The sequence below is a fragment of the Pteropus medius genome, unplaced genomic scaffold, assembly GCF_902729225.1.
Source record: "Pteropus medius unplaced genomic scaffold, Ma_sr-lr_union100, whole genome shotgun sequence".
Classification (NCBI taxonomy): domain Eukaryota; kingdom Metazoa; phylum Chordata; class Mammalia; order Chiroptera; family Pteropodidae; genus Pteropus; species Pteropus medius.
This window is the reverse complement of record NW_024345602.1, coordinates 980,469-986,322: the sequence shown is the minus strand read 5'-3', so window position 1 is coordinate 986,322 and position 5,854 is coordinate 980,469. Positions and strand designations below refer to the sequence as shown.

At 39.0% G+C, this 5,854-nt stretch overlaps 1 pseudogene; it reads right to left on the bottom strand.

Annotated features, from left to right (window-relative positions):
* Positions 1 to 826: 826 nt before the first annotated feature.
* Positions 827 to 944, bottom strand: LOC120612170 (uncharacterized; annotated as a pseudogene).
* Between the last annotated feature and the right edge of the window lie 4,910 nt (positions 945 to 5,854).

Genomic DNA, 5,854 nt, shown 5'->3' with positions numbered 1-5,854 from the left:
TTCTCTCTCACAGGTCCTTCTGATGCAGGACAGGGCAAATTTCCCCAAGTGAGGGGAGGCCAAGCCCTGCACCAAGAGAAGAGGGTCCTTTGGCAGAAAGAATTCAACACAAGCACCAAACAGTGTGGTCTTCTCTCAGAGACAGAGAGTAAGAGGGACCAAGAGAGGCTTGGAAAGATAGTAAGTAGAAGGGGTGGGAGGTGAGTGTTCAGGGAATTCAGTTTATATATCATTCTTTAGTTTCTGTGAGTTATTATTTAAAAGACTATGTTAACCCATTTCCTTTCCTATTGACATACAGTGAGGAGGGGGAAGGGTATATAGCGTGAAAAGGTAAGAATATATAGAGTGAAAGATCTGCTGGCAGTTCCCAGCCTTTAATCCATAGGTTCCCCATGGTTTCGGCTATAGGAAATGACTCTTGGTTCCTGTTTCCCGCTCCACAGGTGTGGGGAATGGGTTATTAGCAATCCCAGTAGAAATCTTCCTTTGTCCTGAACATAGGGCTGATCAGCACATTGCAGTCTCAGAATGTGGCTTGATTAACATTTTTAATTCTCTTGCCTCCTCCCTACATTACTTCCTCCCTCCTCAAGAACCATGGTGCACAAGGAGGTGGGGGTCCCACCATTATTGCACATGGGTGGGTCTCAAACTCAGACCTTCAACATTCTAAAAGAGAATGAAAAGGTAAACCACAGACTGAGAGAAAATCTTTACAAAAGATTTATTTGGTAAAGGACTATTGTCTAAAATATACAAAGAACTCTGTCTCTCTGTCTTTCTCTCTCTCTCTCTCTCTCTCTCTCCCGCTTTAATATTTTTATGCCTATAGCACCTATCTTCCTAGGTGGTCTCTCATCCAAGTACTAACCAGGCCTGACCCTGCTTAGCTTCTGAGATCAGATGAGATCGGGCATGTTCAGGGTAGCATGGCCATAGACTAAAATATACAAAGAATTCTTAAAACTCAACAATAAGCAACCTAATTAAAAAATAGACCAAAGACCTAAATAGACATCTCTCCAGTGAAGATATACAGAAGGCAAACAAGCATATGGAAAGCTGCTCCACATCATATGTCATCAGGGAATTGCAAATTAAAACAGGATATCACTACACACCTACGAGAATGGCCAAAATCCTGAACACTGATGACACCAAGGGTTGGTGAGGATGTGGAACAACAGAAACTCTCATTCATTGATGGTGGGAATGCAAACTGGTACAGCCACTTTGGAAGACATTTTGATGGTTTTTATAGAACTAAACGATTCTGACCACATGATCCAGCAATCATGCTCCTTGGTATTTACCCAAAGGAGTTGAAAACTTATGTCCACAAAAACCTGAACATGGATGTTTATAGCAGCTTTGTTCACAATTGCCAAAACTTGAAAACAAACAAGATGTTCTTCAGTAGGTGACCAGATTCATAAATTGCGATACATCCAGCCAATGAAATATTATTCAGAGCTAAAAATAAATCAGTCATCAAGCCATGGAAAGACAGAAGAAACTTAATACATATTGCTCAGTGAAAGAAACCAATTTGGAAAGGCTGCATACAGTATGATTCCAAATATATAACATCTGGGAAAGGTAAGAGTATGGAGATAATAAAAAGATCAGTGGTTTCCAGGACTTTAGGGGATGGAAGGATGAATAGGCAGAACACGGAGGATTTTTAGAACAATGAAATAATTCTGTATGGTACTGTAATGGTGGATACATGTCATTATACAGTAAGTCTTCATTTTATGTCATTGATGTTTTGAGACTTTAAGCAAAATGACATGTATAAAACCAATTTTATCACAGGTTAATTGATGTAAATAACAGTTAAGTTCCTGTGGCATCTCATCAACATTATAATGAAACGACAGTGACAAAGACCTGCTGTACAATTGTCAATACTCATCGACTGTATAATACCAAGAGTGAAGCCTAATGTAAACTATGGACTTTGGGTGACTATGTTGTGTAGGTTCATTGATTGTAACAAACGTATCACTCTGGTGGAGAATGTTGCTAATGGGGGAGGCTGTGTATGTGTCAGGGCAGGGAATATATGGGGATTCTCTGTACTTTCCACTCAATTTTACTATGAACCTAAAACTACTTTAAAAAATAAAGTCTGTTAAAAAAAAGTTTGAACATATAATTGCAGAAATCCACTGACAGTGTTGAAAGAAGACAGTATTTTTCATTCAGCTTTAAATTCACATTCCACAATTGGACTTGCTCCTTATAACAACTCCAGATTAATATATACATGCATATTTTTATAAATCTCCTAATTATTTTATGTGTGCATAATTATATCGTAACATGTTTTTTTTTTCTTTCTTATAACAGCTTTAATTCGTTAAAAGGAAACACTTAAAATATCTTGTAATTTATGTAATCATGTTTTGGAATTACTTAATTTTTCGTGTGCTGGTGCCTTCCTCCCCCCAGCCCCCCAAATGAAAGTAGTCAGGGCCCCTTATGTATGAAAGGCCCCACTTTCAGTCCCTTTTACAGGCTGGCAATGTCTTGCGCCTCATGCCCTTTTTCCTACTCTGTAGTTTCCTGTAGTTTCCTACCCAAGCCTCCAATTCTGTGAGCAGTTCTGTGATAGGCCTCCCCTCCTATCATTCCCTTTTGTGACCTTCAAGGCCTCACATAATTTCACCCTAACTCAGCTGGCTTTGTCAACCTTCAGGCCTCCCTTCCTCAAAGCCCCAGCCAATCTGCAGGGCTTCCTCCTTGTATGGAAGCTGCCACCCTGGCTGGAGTTTCTACAACCCACAAGTCCCATCACACCATGGGGCAAATGAGCAAATGGGGATATTCTAATTCTGCCATTCCTGGTATCACCACAAGCTTGGATTCATCACTTGGGAGAAAGGAGGAATGCCGGTAAAGCTCAAAAGATTACATTAAAAATCCCATGGTATTGAATTTGATTGGAAGTGTGAACTCATATATTTTATGTCAAAATGTTAAATGTATTTTATTCAATGAAAGGCCCCCAAATAAGGCCAACTGATAGTAGTGAGCACTCTTATACTCAAATTGTGGTCTCTAACCACCCTTCTCCACTGAATGAAGCCAGAGGTCCATAAAGAAATGGCTGATTCCAGGTCTGGGGCAGGAGATGCACAAAGTGAGTTTGGAACATCTAGTGATATGAGATGGCAAGGTAGATACCCAAGACTATCAGTGTCATGTCCAAAAGACTCAGGAGATAATTTGAACGATTCCCACTGGCCAAAGATGGGACAACCACCTGAGCGTCAATACGAATAAGAACTGTAATGGATTGTAAACGCATAAAGTCTGCTTAAATCCATGAGTTCATATGTTGCTAAAAACAAACACAAAATAACTCATTGTCACCACTGGGAACATACTCATTTTGAAAAGTGGTATATAAGAGGGAAAGAACTGAGCATTTATCCTTCTCTTCCTATATCAACTGTACCACTGGATAATCAAATAGTAGATAAGAGGAACTTTTTTGTTACAGATATATTCCTACCACTGAGTGAAGAGGAATAATGGAAATAGAATAGAATTTTGCAGCCCTAATAAATGTAGGCATTAATGGTCAACTTCTAGCATTATAATAGAGAGACAACCAGGCATGACATGCCTCCTGATGAAGGAACAATCACCACCTATGACATAGCCTTGCTAATAAAGAAAAACCTGAATCAAATCAAGCCTCTAGCTCTAATGACAAAGTTTAGGAAATGCAGAGAAGAACGTGTGACTCCTTTACTTTTCAAGCTCCGGTATGTACATGAATCACCAGGGAGCTTGTGAAGATGAAGTTCTGATCCAGCAGGTCTGGGGCGAAACTACAATACTTTGCATTTCTAGCAAGGTCCTGGATGCTGCTGCTGCTGCTGCTGCCCCCAGAGCACACTCACTCTGAGCAGTGAGGGTTAGATGACCCCATGGAGATGCAAACAGAAGAATCCATACAGAAATAAACTCTGCAGAACAAACAACCTACCTCCCCCCTCCCTCCTCTGAAAAAGTCTTAAGAGACATATTAACCGGACGCAATGGGTGATCCTTGTTTGGATCTTTATTTCAATAAACTGTAAAAAAAGGGGAAAAAAGGTGACATTTGTGAGATAATTGGAAATTTGAACATTGACGGGATTAGTTTCCTAGAGCTGCTTTAACAAAGTATTGCAAAGTGGGTGGCTTAGAATAACAAAAAATTATTGTCTGATAGTTCTGGAGGCTAGAAGTCCAAAATCAAGGTGGTACTGGCAGGGCTATGCTCTCTCTAAAGGCACCAGGGAAGTATCCTTGCCTCTTCCAGCTTCTGGTAGCCCTAGATGTTCCTTGGCTCATGACATCATAACTCCAATTTTTATTTATTTTTATTTATTTTTTAAATTAAGTTTATTGGGGTAACATTGGTTAATACAATTATATAATTTGCAGGTATATATTATAACTTGACACCTGTATATTCTATTGTGTGTTTACCACACAAAGTCCAGTTTCCTTCAGCTACCGTATATTTGGTCCCCTTTATCCACTTCACCCTCCCTCTATATGTGACCCTCTTTAACCGTCTACCTCTCCCCTCCTCCCTCAACTTCTACCCTCTGGTACCCACTAGTCTATAGTCCATGTCCATGAGTCTCTGTTTGTCCTGTTCATTTGTTGCTTTTAGGTTTATATCCCACGTATAAGTGATATCAACTTTTTGTGATATCACTTATACGTGGGATGTAAACCTATGTGATTTTCCACTTTTTCTGTCTGGCTTATTTTGCTTAGCATGATTATCACGAGGTCCATCCATGTTGTTACAAATGGCAGTATTTCATCTCTTCTTATGGCTGAGTAATATTCCATTAAATATATGTACCACAGCTTCTTTAGCCAGTCATCTATTGTAGAACACTTTGGTTGCTTCCATGTCCTGGCCACTGTGAATAATGCTGCTATGAACATCGGTGTGCAAATATCTTTTCAGGTATGGGTTTTCAAGTCTTTGGGGTAAATACCCAGTCGAGGGATTGCAGGATCATATGGTAGATCAATTCTTAGTTTTTTGAGGAACCTCCATACTGTTTTCCATAGTGACGGTGCCAATTTGCAGTCCCACCAGCAATGTATGAGGGTTCCTTTTTCTTCACATCTTCTCCAACATTTGTTATTACTTGTCCTGCTGATTACAACTATTCTAACAGGTGTGAGATGATATCTCATTGTAGTTTCGATTTGCATTTCCCTAATAGGTAGTGATGTTGAACATCTTTTCAAATATTTGTTGACCATTTGTATGTCCTCTAGGGAGAAGTGTCTGTTCAGGTCCTCTGCCCATTTTTTGATTGGATCATTTGTTTTTTTGTTGTTATTGATAACTCCAAGTTTTACACGGTGTTCTCTCTGTATTTCTTCCCATGATATTTCCTCTGTGCAAGTCTGTCTTGATGTCCAAATTTTCTTCTTCTAATAAGGACACCAGTCAGATCAGAGTGGGCCCACCCTATAATGACTTCATTTTAGCTTAATCACCTCTATAAAGAGTCTATTGCCAAATAGACTCCCATTCTGAGGTACTGACGGTTAGGATTTCAACATATCTTTTGGGGGAGGGAGATACAATTCAACCAACAACACTAGATATTTGATAATATTAAGGAAATAATGTTAATTTAAAAAATGGTGTTATAATGTTATTATTGTTATGTTTAAGAAATTTTTTCTTCCTTCAGAAAAACATACTAAAATATTTACAAATAAAATGGTATGATGTATACAATCTGCTACAAACAATATGGGAGCAATTATGTGGTAAATACAATCCTGTAATAGATGAAATAACATTGCCTTG